The following is a 16730-nucleotide window of genomic DNA, read 5'->3' on the forward strand; positions in this document are numbered from 1 at the left end:
CTTGACTCTAGACCTTCCCTACTTATCAGAATGTCATTGTTCTTCTTGATCCCAACTTATCAGAATGTCTGGTGCCTCCCTCACCCTGTCAGAACTGGATTGATAGTCTTTTCCCACTCTCAGTACTTTGACTCCACCTCTGCCTCTGTCTGCCCCCTGTATCTGAGCCATGTGTATATATGTCACACTGGCTGCTGGATTCTTGGAGATGATAGTCTCATTCAGCCCTGGGGTCAAATCATGAATCCATTTGGTCCTAGTAAATCTCTCCCTTTCAAATGAAATATTAAAAATTCTCTAATCTAGATCTTGTCTTAGTTTCTCCATCATAATATCCCTACCCTAGATGAAAGTGATCTCTTCTCAAATTTCTTATGACATTTTTCTGGGTTTTTCCTCTTGATAGAATCTTATTATCCCATTAAGGAGGACATTTGTGTGCTCCAGGCTGCATAGTCACCTAATTAATTTCTTGAGGCTGCCCTTTTATACTCTAAGTTTAAGAAGTGTAGAGAAGACCCCAGAGGATAGTTTTCAAGAGAAAAGCCATGTTCTACATCTGAATGACTTATTTCTGAGTTTACTGTTGCCTTCATATGGGAAAAGACAATATTTGAGAAAGGAGGGCTGTGCTTTGGTGGGCCTAGAGTTGAGGTCCCAATTGACTTGTGAATGGGTCTGTAAACAATGACTTTATACTTGGCTCATTTTTTCTTTTATTTTGGTTATTTATTTCTTGCTGTTAGATTGCAAGTTCCTCAGACCATTCAGTTTACCTAGTCCATTACATATCTAAAATAGATGAAAAGAACCTAGATCCTCCTCTTGCTAAGTGTCCTGCTTTTTTCTAAATACCATTTCTTCAGCTTGACTGTGCCCTGTTCAGGGTTGAAGGCTGGGAAAGTGGGGTCTGGAAGCATTCAGTTATATACTTGTGGAACTCACAGCTGTTCCACTCTTTTGCTAAAGCCAGGGAAATTGGTAAATAAACAAATAACTAAGGCCTAGGGTTCAGTTACTAAATACCCCCAATATGTGCAAGCAAGCAGCATCAGGCCTGTCAAGGGAAAATAAAAGCATAATCTAGTAATAATATGTTCGCCTCCAGCCTCCTGCTTAACCCAAGTGTTAAGTTAAAAAAGGCAAATAAGGGGGTTTGTAGCACCCTTTTTATACCTAGTTTAAAGAAAATAATGTTTTCTGGGGCCAACCACATTCTATGTTAGTAGGACCTGGCACCATTCCCCTCCCTGTGAAAGGGAAGAGCTTTAAAAATAATTGCTAGCAATTAGTCTTTATTTACCCTTCAACTAAAGAATCTACCATTCCTAGAAAAATTTGCTGTTAATGGAATCGCAGGAATGGGAGGGATTCAGCATTTTTTGGGTCAGTGACCAGCTCTTAAGATGGATTTAGCAGAAACTGTACAGAGTTCCATCTTCAACACAGACTAAGAAAAGAGGGGAACCAAAGGTTGTTGGTGCTTGACAGATATAGGTTCTGTCCTGAAACCTTTACAAACTGACTTCTGGGGTGTACAGACAATGAATTGTCAAGTGCTTACTGTTCCCAGGTTCTTCAAAAGCTTCTCAAGTCAAATGTGGGTAGAGAGACTAAAGACTATAACATGGGTTCATAGGATTATAGATTTAGAGCTCAAAAGGTCCTCCCAGTTCTTTCCCTTACCCACCACTTTTTAAAAGATGAAAAAAAACAGAGACCCAGAGAAATCAAATGAATTTTCTAAGTGGCTGAGCTGGGATGTGAACCCAATTCTTCTGATTTCAAATCCATTGTACTTTCTACTATTCCAATTTTCATCAAAGGGAATTATATTTGGCTACATAGGACTATATGTTTTTCCTTTGCTCTTTTAAAAAAGAAAAATCTTTGGATTCTTCAATATCCATCTTGGCATATATTTTACCTAGAAAAGCTTTCCTGATCCTAGTAATTTAGGGGAATAATCAAGAGAGTTCCTTGATCATCTCTGTGAGCTTTCATATGAGACTTTGATTATACAATCCTTCAGAGAGTATGGATATGCCCCTTGGTACCACTTGGAGGATATCCGTGACTTTCTAATTCCAGTTCTCCATTCTCCTGTGTTGCTTCTTTATTAATTGCACTTTACTTTAATAATTCTTTTACTACTTATCATGCTTATAGTTGCTTACTGCCCCAACAAGGGACTCCCTCTCTGGAGCAGAAAGCTTTAAGTTCAGATTTGTCTTGATACAGAGAAATAGTCCTAGAAATAGTTCTGGATTGAATCTGACTTGACTGTTATCATTGATTGCTTTAAAATGGGATATGCTGGGTGGGAGTGCTCGACTATACAAGCTGCAAATTCCAACTGAGACAAACACTAGGGAATGCATTGTTTATTCCCCATGATACCCCATGATACTGGCACCAAGGGAAAAGGCAGATGCATGGCACAGTTACAACTATGATAGTTATTGTTAACTAGCAATCTTATATCCTAAAGAGATCCACATAAATGGGATCTGTTCTTTCTTTCTCCAGTTGTTTTGAAGAACTAAAGAGTTAGGCAGAGAGCTTTGTTATAAGAATGACAGCACTTATGCAGAGATCCCTCTTTTAATCCTGCAGCATCCTAAATATCTGATACATCCTGAGAATGCACGTGTTAGTTATCTTTCAGTAAAGTATTTTATCATTCCCATTAATGTGTTTCATATGCTTAAATTTGTCTATACAAATGGACTATAGGGACAAAGCTAAAGGACAGGAAGATATCTTCTGATGTCATGATCTTGATTATCTTGACCTTAATACCCTGACTCTGCTATGATCTCACCCTGGAAACTCCCTCAGTACTTGTGGTCTCTTCATCCTGGAACATCTAGCTCTCTTTTCCCATTGACAAATTCCTCATGAGTTCTACATTTTGTAGAGGGAGGGCTGCAGGCTAGTAAACTTTCATTTCCTCTCTGGTTATGCTTCTGACTTTCCAGATTTTAGTATCCCTTTACCTCCCAAGGGAGCATGAGTGCATGGGACTTTTAATCCATGCTTTGTGCCATTTAACATCTCTGTAAATACTTGCTGATTGATGACCTATCAAATAAGAGGACAGAAAGCCTCCTATGAATACTTCTCATCTGAAATAAGCAATAACATTGGTTACAACAACACAGAAAGGAGGCAAAAAACTGAACCAATACTGATCAAGGGTACTAATTATATGCTTAGCATATTCCAATTTTTAAAATATATATATATATATAATATATATATATATATATAATTGCATTGTAGGTTCATATATATATATACATATATATACATGCACACATATGTATACATTATATTTATAATATAGTTCTTCAAAAAGTCATGTTATAAAATTATAATTTATAAAATGTAGGCACCACTTTTTTTTTTTTTTTTTTTTTGCTGATGCAATTGGGTTCAAGTGACTTGCCCAGGGTCACACAGCTAGGAAGTGTTAAGTGTCTGACCAGATTTGAACTTAGGTCCTCCTGACTTTGGAGCTGGTGCTCTATCCACTGTGCCATCTAACTGTCCCTAGGTGTTAGGATTTTACTAGGTGCTAAGTCGGTTGTCTGATACTTAACAATTCTGTAGCTCAGAGTTCACACCTTTAAAAGGAGTTTACACCTTTAGACTTCTGAAAGGAGTTTACACCTTTATAAAAGGAGCTTGCACATTGGCCCCTTAAGGAGTGTCCCACAAGCCCATGGAGTACCCATAAGCCCATTCTCTGGGAGGATATAAGGAGCCAACATTGAGGGGAGGAAGTCAGTCTAGAAAGAGTCTGGATTGGGTCAAGGACAAGACTTCCCAGGAGAATTTCAGGGAAGCTTGAGGGGATTCAGAGCTTGGATTCAGTGGATTCACAAGTCCAGCAGATTTACAAGTCTAAAGGAAAAGCTTGCTCATGGACTTCTGGGAGATTTACAATTAGGATTGACTTCTGGGAAACCCACAATCCCACATTCTTGGAGGCAGAGTCTGATTCATTCCCAAATATACCTTCGTGCTGGCTGGAGGCTTTGGATTCAGAGGGAGCTAGAGACTGAAGCTGGTTGGAGACATTCTGACAGGGAAAGATTCACTTTGAAGGACACAATATAGGATCTGGACTTTAACTCCTAGCTGCATACTGGTACTGGAACTAAAGCCAAGGCTGCCTCCCCAGAAGCTCCCCAAGAGATCTCCTCCTAGAGAACGATTATGATTTAGAGAACAGAAGAATTTCACACCTAGGTACCTCTTTTGAAAGGAAGACAACCCCTAAACTCAGTGTACTGAGGAAAATGGATAATCCATTCATAAAATGACAACTTTATATTATGTACTATCATAGAAACAGTGAATATTATCAAGAGACAATTGAAGGGAAGAAATCTTGGGAACTGTAAAATTTACTATCTTCACTTTGCAAATGTACACATGGTCAAAGGACTTACCTTTAGAAAACAGCAGATATAGAAATGTTGGGATAAGATTAAAAGCATGTTTTCATGTTATATTAATCTCTAATTGGAAAGTGGCTATCAAAAATATGAACATTTAAAGAACAATACACAAATATATTTTATGTGGAAGATCAAGTTATTGAGACCTGTCATCATTAAGAATAAAAACAGCTAAAATGTCCCTAAGATTGGCTTCTTCAAGACTTTCCTATCTGCCTTAATATTGTGTGTTCCTTCTGAGATTATCTTCCTTCCCTTAAATTGTAAACTTGAGAGCAGAAACTTTTTTTTTTAATTTTCTTTGTATCCTTAACATTTATAATATAGTGCCTGGCACATGTGTTCAATCATTTTCAGTCACCTCTGATTCTTTATGACCCCATTTAAGGTTTTCTTGGCAGATATTAGAGTATTTGTCCATATCCTTCTCCAGCTCATTTTATAAATGGGGTACTGAGGCAAACAGAATTAAGGGAATGCTGAGGATCATATAGATAGTAAGTATTCGAGGCCAGATTTGAACTGAGGTTTTCCTGCACATAATTGACTCTTAATAAATAAATACCTTTTGACTTGTTGACTTGGTGTTGATTCCAAAACTCGTTCTTTAGGAAGAACCAATACAGATAATCAAGATATTAGCTGTCTTTGATGTTTTATTAATTAATAAATCAGTGCATATATGTATGATTAAACCAAGATAGATGTAACAAAATGATCCTTTGGACCCCTTTAAAGAATCCAACTTTGTCCAGAAAAAATTAAGTGAACTTCAAAGAGCAATTTAGATTTAAAAAATCCTAAGAAGATGATCATAAGTCTTAAGCTTTAGATATTGATGGAACCCTAAAGATTATTTATTTAAAAATGAAGTTCTATGATTTTAGATCCAACATTCTTTTCACAGAATATAGCTAGGATTAAAATGCAACCAATAATATCATATAATCTCAGTATTAGAAGAGACCTCAATGAACAACTAGTTCAACCTTTAAGTGAATAACAATCATTTCCATATTTATTGATGTGTTTATTCAGTTAACATGAAAAGATCCCCTGTGATGATAAATTCTCTATCTACCAAACTATTACGCTTTTGGTTGCACTATTTACTAGTCTTTATATCAATTCAAAATCTACCTTTTAACAACATCAATCAATAAACATTTATGAAGGGTCTACTCTATGTTAAGCATTGTGCTAAGTGACAGTCTCCTCATTAAAGGAACTTACACATTCTAATGGGGAACATAACATGAAAATAATTATATTCAAACAAGATATATACAGTATATATTGGAGATCATCAAGAGAGGGAAAGAATCCACTCATGCTCCTAGTTTTGCCTTGTGGGTTCACACAGAGCAAAGTCTAATCCCTCTTGAAGATAATAATTCTTTAAACACTTGAATATGACTCTTACATTCCCCCTCAAGTCTTGTCTTCTCTAAGATAGACATATGTTCTTCAGCTCATCCTCTTATGAGCTGGTTTCAAGGCCTTTTACCACCTTTGTCATTTTGGTATAGATACACTTTAGGTTGTCCTCTCTAGCAAACCACATCTATATTGAGTACCACATTGTAAGAATGACATTCATGTAAGAACTCTCCTAGGATTACCTCCAAATTGTACCCTTCCCGGAACACTGAAGGCTTAGTTTCTATTTTCACAGCTAAACTAATTCTACTGAAAGGCAATAGGACACAACTAGTTTAATGTCTATTAGGAGTAAGGAATGATGGCTCAATTACTCAAAGCACCCTGTATCTTCTTCCCCCATTTCATTGATTCCTCTATTTAAAAAAAAAATAGATAGTGTTACCATTATCTTCTTTAACTATAGCTCTTGTTATATACTTTCTCTATTTAAAAATCAAAGCCAAAATATTCTGTATCTCTCTACTGACTACTGAGTAATGTTTAAACCCTTTTGCTTGGCATTTGGATTTCATCACCATTCAGCACCACTCCACTTTTTCCTGACCTTGTGTTCTATCTTGTTCATTCTGTTTTCTAGGCCCAGAATGTCCTCTCTCCCTTTCTGTTGTATTAGTACCCATCCTTCCAAGTGCAACTCAGAAGGCCACTTTTCCAGGCAGTCTTTCCTGAGATCCCATCAATAACAGATTTTAAACTTTATTTCCTCTTTCCTTATCCTGATTCCTTGTATTTCTTTTTCTTTTCTTCTTGCTATTTCTAAGGCTACCAATGCAATATTGAACAGTATTGGTATCATTGGGTATCCTTGTTTCACACCTAATCTTGTCTTAGCAACCTATAGTTAATTGTTTTATAGCTCTTTATGGTACTTATAATACTTGAATTATAATGTGTGCTATTTTGCTACTAGAATGTAAACTTTGGGAAAACAGGAGACTTGTTTGATCTAAGCTTTATGTATTCCTCCAGTATTTTACATAGTGGTCATGTACAGTGTACATTTTATAAATGTTAAATTTCTTAGGCATGTTATGCCTAAGAAGTAAACATAGAGCTTTGCTTTTTTCTTTTTTAAAAATTCACTTTACACAATTTATTATGTTGGTTAGTTGACTTTTTAAAAAGGTGGCTAAATTGACCCACACATATGAAGATAAGGTCAAAATGGATTCATGCTCTACATATAAAGAATGATATTATGAGCAAATTAGGAGACCTGTGGAGGAGAAAGAAATTTGTGACCAGAGAAGAACTAGAGAACATTATTGATCACAAAATAGATAATTTTGATTATATTAAGTTAAGTTTTTGTACAAACAAAACTAATGCCGACAAGATTAGAAGGGAAGCAATAAACTGGGAAAACAGTTTTATATTCAAAGGTTCTGATGAAAGCCTCATTTCTAAACTATATAGAGACCTGACTCAAATTTATAAGAAATCAAGCCATTCTATGATAAATGATCAAAGGATATGAATAGACATTTTTCAGATGAAGAAATTGAAACTATTTCTAGTCATATGAAAAGATGCTCCAAATCACTGCTGATCAGAGAAATGCAAATTAAGACAACTCTGAGATATGACTGCATATCTGTCAGATTGGCTAAGATGACAGGAAATGATAATGATGAATGTTGGAGGGGATGTGGGAAAGCTCAGACACTGATGCATTGTTGGTGGAGTTGTGAAAGAATCCAGCCATTCTGGAGAGCAATTTGGAACTATGCTCAAAATGTTATCAAACTGTCATACCCTTTGATCCAGCAGTGCTTCTACTGGGCTTATATCCCAAAGAGATCTTAAAGGAGGGAAAGGGACCCACATGTGCAAAAATGTTTGTGGCAGCCCTCTTTGTAGTGGCCAGAAACTGGAAACTGAGTGGATGCCCATTAATTGGAGAATGGCTGAATAAGTTGTGGTATATGAAGGTTATGGAATATTATTATTCTGTAAGAAATGACCAGCAAGATGATTTCCGACAGGCCTGGAGAGACTTATATGAACTGATGCTGAGTGAAATGAGCAGAATCAGGAGATCATTATGCACGGCAATAACAAGATTATACAATGATCAATTCTGATGAATGTGGTTCTCTTCAACAATGAAACGATTCAAACCAGTTCCAATGGTCTTGTGATTAAGGGAGCCATCTGCACCTAAAGAAAGGACTGTGGGAACTGAGAATGGATGATAACACAGCATTTTCACTCTTTTTGTTGTTGTTTGACTGCATTTTGTTTTCTTTCTCAGGTTTTTATTTTCTCTTCTTGAGTCAATCTCTCTTATGCAACAAGATAACTGTATAAATATGTATACATATATTGGATTTAACAGGTATTTTAACATATTTAACATGTATGGGACTATCTAGGGGAGGGGTTGGGGGAAAAGGGGAAAATTTGGAACAGAAGGTTTTGCAAGGGTCAGTGTTGAAAATTGCCTATGCATATATTTTGTAAATAAAAAAAATTAATAAAAAAATAAAAAGGTAGCCAAGAGGTTAAAATATTTGAATGAGGGAGGATTTAGGATTAAGTTTGAAGCTAGAGCCTTACCTGACTTTGGTCATAAGATGTAATGCTTATTTTTTAAGTTTTAAAAATAACTTAATTATTTACTTCCAGAAAAGATGGAATATTTTCTAAGTACATATTGAAGCACACTATTTTTCACTTTCTTTAATTTTATTTGCTCAAGTCTTTTTGTACAAAATGACTAATATAGAGGTGTTTTGTATGATTGTATATACATAACCTATATGAAATTGCTTGCTGTCTCGGGAGGGAAAAAAGGGAGGAAGAGATGGATAAAATTTAGAACTTAAAACTTAAAAAAAATATTTTAACATGTAATTGGGAAAATAAAATATTATTAATAATAACTTTTCTAGTTTCAGATATCAGTAAGTAATTGTATGTCCTCATTATTTTCTCCAAGAAATACAGGAGAACACAGAATGGGCAGGATTAATACAATAGGATTTACCAGTAGCTATGGGATACTCTAGTAAGTCATGATAATAGTTAGCATAGATACAGGTTAGGATAAATAGTGCACTGAAGAACCCAATGCAAACATAAGAAGACCATTAACAAGATGGCTAGAAGTTTGCTTCCCCAAGTTTGGACAGAGCATATTTAGGACTATGGAAATTTATGTAAAAGATATTTTAATGAAGGTAAATAAAAGTAGAGACAGTATCTTAAATCATAGTTTTAGTGACATTGGATGCATAGTGAATGACGAATTCTTGAAACTATCATGCATGTGAGAGGAAAGAAAGATATTTCTTAGTGAATATAAAATCTTCTATTTCAGAGGAAAAAGAGACTAGCTATTCTTTGCTTCTTCCACATAACTGTTAGTTGAAAGTGTGTGGGTCAAAAAAAGGCTCAAACCTGGAATTATGGGTGTGGAAAAAGTTACAGAACAACATAATGCATGAAGATATTTTTCTTAAAATGACAACAATAACAACAACAAATCCTATACAACTGTGAATGTAGACTCCCCCCATTTAGAGATATCTCCAATAGAGGGACCCTTCCTTTTTTCCCATTTTATAGCAGATAGGGATATTCTCTAACTACTTCTTGTGTGCCATGCTGTTAATGGCCAGAAGTCTCTTTGCATTCCCCTCCTTTCCTTCTCCTAAACCTCCCTTTTCCCCTCTCCTTTCCTCTCCTCTCTTTTTTTCTCTTCTCCTCTCCTCATTTCTCTCTCTTCTGTATGTTTGTATATATATATATATATATAAAATGTGTGTGTGTATACTTCTTCCTTCTACTAAGCCTTCTTAGGGTTTCAAGGGCTAGCCAGGCATTCAGGGAAGAGCCATGCCAGGTAACTCTAAGCAAGAAAGATGGAAGCAGGATCTTGGTTCCTGGAGCAGTTCTCAGATTTGGGTTTAAGCCCAATCTTCAGAGTTCACCTATTAAACATATAAGATAAACATTTTATAAAATATATATATATATATAATAATCCCCATTTTATAAAATATATTATATATAAAATATATATTATAAAATATAAAATAAAATATGTAAAAATCAAATAAAATATAACATATTATAAAATATATAACATATTTATATAAAATATAAATAAAAATATTTACAAAATATATAAAATATATAAGCACAGGCTTAGTTTATATAGACTGTGAAATATAAAACTCTGTCAAAGTGGTATAGTCCTCATCCTTGCCATACTAAGGTGGCATTTACAGTTATACTCAGCAAAAATGCAAACTAAGAGCTTTATTGTAAATGAATAAAGGCTATAATAACAACAATAGAATTAACTGTGCCAGTGAGGTGCACAGGGAATAATAATCAGTAAAATGGGATAATAACTGGGAAAAAAAAACACACAAAAATTTGCATGGATTGGTTGGGGTTGGGATAATGTAGAGAAGGGACAAGGGAAAAAAAGACATCTCACTTCCGTAACACACAGGGAGAAAATCTATTGTAGTTTGTTCGGTGACTGGTGTCCTGTTTGGATGTACTAAATGCCTGGTCTCATTCCTGAATCATCGTTCTTCTCTCTGTTTTATCTGTCTCTCATTTTCCCTCAAATTTGTGATTCCAGAACTCATACTCTCTCAGCCTAACCTAAATCCTACACAGCTCTCTTGAGGGGCTCTCCCATTGACCTCAGAAGTGGGAAAGTAGATATCATATTACAAACACACCTATACATACACATATACAAATGGAGGGAAAGAGAGAGAGAGAGAGAGAGAGAGAGAGAGAGAGAGAGAGAGAGAGAGAGAGAGAGAGAGAGAGAGAGAGAGAGAGGGAGGGAGGAAGAGAGAGAAAATCTTAATGTTTACATAGCACTTATAATGTACCAGGAACTGTGCTAAGCACTTTATAGATATTATTTCATTTGATGTTCACAACCAATTGAAGAGGTAGGTGCCATTAATTGCCCTCATTTTATAGATGAGAAAACTGAGGCAAAGAGATTAAATGACTTGCCCAGGAGTGAGTAAGGGCAGATTTGAATTCTGTCTTTTCTGACTCTAGGTCTGGCTTTCTGTCCATTGTACCAAGAATCGCACAATGAGTCATTATTTTCACTAATAAAGACCTAGCTGTAGTACCCTGTTGTTTGCTATGCTAGAAAGGAGACAAGCAGCATCAGACACATTAGAAGTGGTTGATCTGGCCTATTCTTCTATGAAGAATGAGTAAAGTATAATTTACATGATGGATTTCAGAGAAGCAGGACTCTTGTGAATACAAGATTAGTTCATCCCAATGATGAAATACATGAGATGTGACATAATCAACAAGGTCACATCACAGTCTGTGGGTGAATAGAAAAGGACCTTTAATATCATTAGCATCATCACAGATGAGCTAGTCAGAATTGGTGGCTTGGGGCTAGAGTCTCTAAATGCCCCCAGTGAAAGTAGTGCAAGGGTCTGGTAAGTAAGATGCAATTATTACGAGAGAGGGTGGAGCTAAGCCTAGCCATATGGTGAGTGCCACAAATGGGGCAAACCTGTCAGGGCCAGGAAAACTGGGAAAGCAGGCGAAAGGAAATTGTCCTGAAAGAACAACATGCATTCCGCCATGGAGAAATGAGGACAGAGGGCTATGGGCAACACACAGCCCAGTGACTGACACTTTCACTGATTGGACATAACAGTGGAAGTTGAGTCATGTCTAGGCAAAGCTGATTAGGATGGATGAGACCCTTCCCATTGCCTTAAAAATATTCAGTACAGTGTAAATCATTTCTCCAAACCATTCCCAAGAAGAGGTTGGTTTGTACTTGAAACTCAGATGAGTGACTCACCTAAACTAGTTTGAGTGACAAGAGTCAATTTAAGGAAATTAAAATTCTCTAACCAGTCCTTGCTAACACCACCACCACCACTAATAATTCAGTTACAAAAAACATCTGTTTTATCCATCTGCAATAATCCCCAAAGTATTAAGTATGAAAGAATAATAGCAGGATAGTGACTTGTTCAAGGAGCATCTCTGTCCCAATTCCATTGGAAATAGATTCCATGTGAATCCCATTTACATTTACATTGAACTTCAAGGTCTAAAAAGTGCTTTACATATATAATCTCATTTAATTCTTGCAAGAAACCCTTGAAACATCTTCTATTTCATTTATTTATTTATTTATTTATTTTTCCCTGAGGCTGGGGTTAAGTGACTTGCCCAGGGTTACACAGCTAGGAAGTGTTAAGTGTCTGAGAGGAGATTTGAACTCGGGTCCTTCTGAATTCAGGGCTGGTGCTCTATCCACTGCGCCACTTAGCTGCCCTTCTATTTTATTTTTAAACCAGATCTAAGATTTCCTGCAGTAGGGAGTTTTCTTTGAGGAAAATTCTCCTACCAATGAATATCAGTAGCATTCTATAGAGAGTAGTCAGGGAGACAAAGACATTAAGTGATTTGCTCAGGATTATACTGCCATATGTGATAGAGTTGGGACTTAAACCCAGGGTTTCTTAACTCCACAGCAACTTCTTTGTCATTTATAATGACCAGCTCTTTCTCTTCAACATGCTGCCCCTTAAAGGCGTTGGTATTTTATCTATTTTTATATTTTATATATGCAAATATAAGTGTACACACATATGTGAAGTTTCTTTCCAGCTCTTGTTACTAGAGCCTTCCTCCCACCTAAATGGATGATAACACAAAAATTTGTATATGCATATACATCTATTAGAATATATGTATATACTCACACACACATATACATACCCCCTGCACATATATATGTATACACACATACATATATACATATGTATATAGTATTTACAAAGTGATGAGCACAATTCCTGGCATATGGTAAATACTTAATAAATGAATGTTAAGTATTATGTATATATTTGTTGTTTCCCTTCAATAGAATGTGAACTCCTTTAGGGTAGGGATTTTGTTTTTGTTTTTTTGTAAACCTAGTGCTTAGTATAGTGTTTGGTATGATGTAGGATCCCTTTTCAGAGATAGAGGAACCTTAGAGAGTCCAAAAGTCTCCAATTCTTTTTTTTTTTTTTTTTTTTATCAAACCCTATCTATTAAAATATGTATTATTTGTATTGATACACGTGTGTCTATCCTACACATGGTATATATACACATTGTTGACCATTATATAATATACCACTATATTTATATTTGTACATTATAGAACATATAAAAATAGGAAGGATAAGAGGTAACTATAAGCATATAGATATTGTATTACCTTTATTAATGTACTTATACTTATTTTTACAATTATTTAGTGTTAAGTATTAAATTAAAATAATAATGTATGTTAAAAAATTTTAGTGAGAATGATGTGATTGAAATGCTTCATTATTAAAAAAAACAAAACTATGTATACAGGAGGATAAATAGACTGGTAAATACTAATTGTAATGTACTATTCAGTTAACTTGATCAACTCTAGTTAGCTAAGCAGTTGGATTTCCTTTTTTTTTTTTTTAAGAAGCTTTTAAAAATGAAAGATACCAAATGCAACCATCAAATAATAGGTCACAGTAGTCAGTATAAGTAATAGCTTTTCAGCAGGAATTATATTTTTCTGAGTGAAGATAATCATTACACACAATGCAAAAACAACATGCCCAGGTGAATTATTTCAAATTTCAACTAAGCAGAAATTTTTCCACTTAAACACATTCCAATTTCTTTTCATAATTCTCTTTAATGGATGATATCTTATCTAAACTTTCTATTTATGTTTGGAAGTTTTTGAATAAATAGGACTAATAGCAAAAAGGCCAGTCTGACTGGACCTTAGAGCGCAGGAAGAAAATTATGTATAGTAAAGCTGGCTAGTTCACTTGGGCCCAGGTTACACAGAGCTTTAAATACTAAATAGAAGAGTTGATACTAGGTCTTAGAGGAAATAGGGAATCACTGGAGTTTTGGTAGGTAGTTAGGTGATGTAGTGGCTTGGGTGTGGAAGTTCAAATCCAGCCTCAGACACTTATTAGCTTCTGTGTGACCCCGGGCAAGTTACTTTATCTCTATCCCAATGTCATCAACTATAAATTGAGGATGATAATAGCCCTACCTCTCAAGGTTATTGTGAGATTCAAATATGATAATATTTATAAAGCACTTAGCACAATGCTTCATTCATAGCAAGCACTATAATATTATTAAGTATTGGGACAAGAGAGAGAGAGTGACATGATTAGATCTGAATTTTGGGAAAATCACTTGTAAGCCATATGGAGGACAGAATAGAGAATGAAATGACAGAGGCAAAAGGCATCAGTTTGAAGGTCATTGTAGTAGTTTATCAACGGAGAGATGAGAAGAGGCTGAACTAACAAGGTAGCTGCTTGAATGGAAAGAAAGGGAAGAATTTGAGAGAGATGGTGGAGGTGGAAACAGCAGAGTTTGACAACCATTGGATACATGGGGTGAGACAATGAGGAATCAGATAACAAAGTTAATGGTCCCCAAAAGAGAAATTAGGAAGTTTGGAAGAGGGAAATGTTTGGAGGAGGGGGAATCTATGATGTATATCTCAACTAGTCCACAGATGCTTTGAGAGGAAGCTTGATATAATGCAACTTTTTCTACATGCAACCTTTTTTTGCTTGAGGAATTTTTCATGATCTTGTCTCAAATCTGAGCCTAGGTATTTCTGGCAGCATTTGAATGTGTGCAGAACAAAGTTCATTATGTTCAAGCTGTAGTGAACCTGCATGAGATGCAGCATGGGCAAGCATTGCCAGAAACAACCTGGATTTTTTACTTAATTATTTGTTATTGCATTCAGAAACCTTTTATCATTGCCATTCCATGTCCCTCACAACATCCATTTTCAGTTACATGACCCCACAGTTTAAAAACCCTCTAGATTAGTGGATATAAAGGACTGGGCTTGGAGTGGGATAGACCTGAATTTGAAAGTGACTCCAGGTAGTTACTAGTTATGTGACCCTAGGCAAGTCATTTAACCACTATCTCATTTTTCTCTCTGTAAAATGGGGATAATAATATGTATGACTTCATAGAGTCGTTTGAGGATTAAAATGAGATACTATAGGTTAAATATTCTGCAAATTTTAAAGTGCTTTATATATTCTAGCTAGTAATAATAATAAGGCATCTAGATTGGCACTCTATCCATTGCACTGACTTGGAGACAGAAAGCTCTGCATTCAAATGTAGCTATGTAACTCTGGGGAAGTCATTTATTTCTGTCAATCTCAATTTCCTCATCTGTAAAACAAGTTGGAGAAGGAAATGGCAAGTCACTCGGCAAGCTTTGCCAAGAAAACTCCAAATAGTATCAGAAAGGGTAGGGTAGAATGAAATGATTGAACAACAATAGTGAGGAACAATGAACAATGAAGTGACAGAACAACAATAATAATATTTACTGCTATGTTAATTTGTGTTATTCATTCTATGTCACCCCAAATGAAAATGTAGAAGATCTCATTCATTCACTGGCTATTGGGAGTATGGATTAAACTGGGAGGGGAACCTGAGATGGCTCTAGTCTATTGGACAAGGGGTGAGCAGGCTGGGGAGAAAGGAAATCAAGGATTTTTTTCAAAGGCAACTTCACAGTTCTTGTTGTGGGTACCCAAATAATGATTAGATTGTAACTGCTTTGAGGGCATTCTGGTTGAAGGATGAAGGTTGGAATCTTGCATAACTGAGTGAGGGGAAAATGTGTTTTTATTGGAAGCAAACCTCAGGATTGATTAGGTATATTTCTCATGCTCTGATTGGTTAATTACATAGTCTTTGTTATTATGCCTTGGTTCTGGGGAATATAAATATAAATTGATGCCTCCTTCAGTTTGGACACTGTTCTCACAAAACGCCTTTCATCCTACAAATGAGGAAATTGAAACAAGAAGGTTAAGGGATATCTCTATGGTCATACAGGTAGAAACAATCTCAGATGAGATTTAAACCCTAGTTCTATGACTCTAGGAGTCTTTTCTTTCTTCATTGTGTCACAAGGAACTTTCAAAAATGAAATAGCTTGATACTTGATTTATTGACAGAATAATATCTTCATTTAATTGGAGGACATTACTATATTGAGTTTAAATACAAATCTTTGCTATATCATGCAGATAAGGTATGTAATACATAAATATTGGGCTTAATTTTTTTAAGTGAAAGCCAAGTGTTTGATATTTGCTATATTTATAAATAAAAATTTTGTGAGGAAAGTGTTATGTGAAAGAGATTCTTTGCCAGTTCCAAAGCAGTAATGCTTGAAAGGATAAAAATGACTTTGTTCTTCTACTGCAAACATATGTAAATGGAATATAAGCTATTCTTAATAAAATGTGACTTTTCCCCAAAAATGTTCTGTTGCTAATCTTAGGATTTTATAAATAACATTCAAAATTTTATTTTTGATAGCAGGCTCCCTCAGTGTTGGTCCTGGTGCTGTCAGACATAAAAGAATAGGACTTAGCCCAAAGAGAAACTATGGAGTATTGTACACAGCTTTGTGAATCACCACAGCTTAAATAGCTATATAGTAGTTCAGACAGTAAATCTTTGTGCTTTGCAGATGTTTTCAGACATTTATTACTCTATAATATCTGAGCTCTCAATGAAACAATTCCTTGAGGGCAGGGACCATGCCTTCCACTTCCTAAGTATTTCCCTCAAAACCTAATACATACTGGACTAGATGCAAAGAGGGTGTTAATAAGCCTCCATTAAGATGAAAGGTTGACTATGTTGAGTTGAGTGTTTCCAGCACTAAGATAGTTGGTTAATATCAACTTGAGTATTTGACCTGGCCAAATCCTCCACTTAAAAAGATATAGA

Source organism: Sminthopsis crassicaudata, chromosome 1, assembly GCF_048593235.1.
Source record: "Sminthopsis crassicaudata isolate SCR6 chromosome 1, ASM4859323v1, whole genome shotgun sequence".
In the NCBI taxonomy this organism is placed as follows: Eukaryota; Metazoa; Chordata; class Mammalia; order Dasyuromorphia; family Dasyuridae; genus Sminthopsis; species Sminthopsis crassicaudata.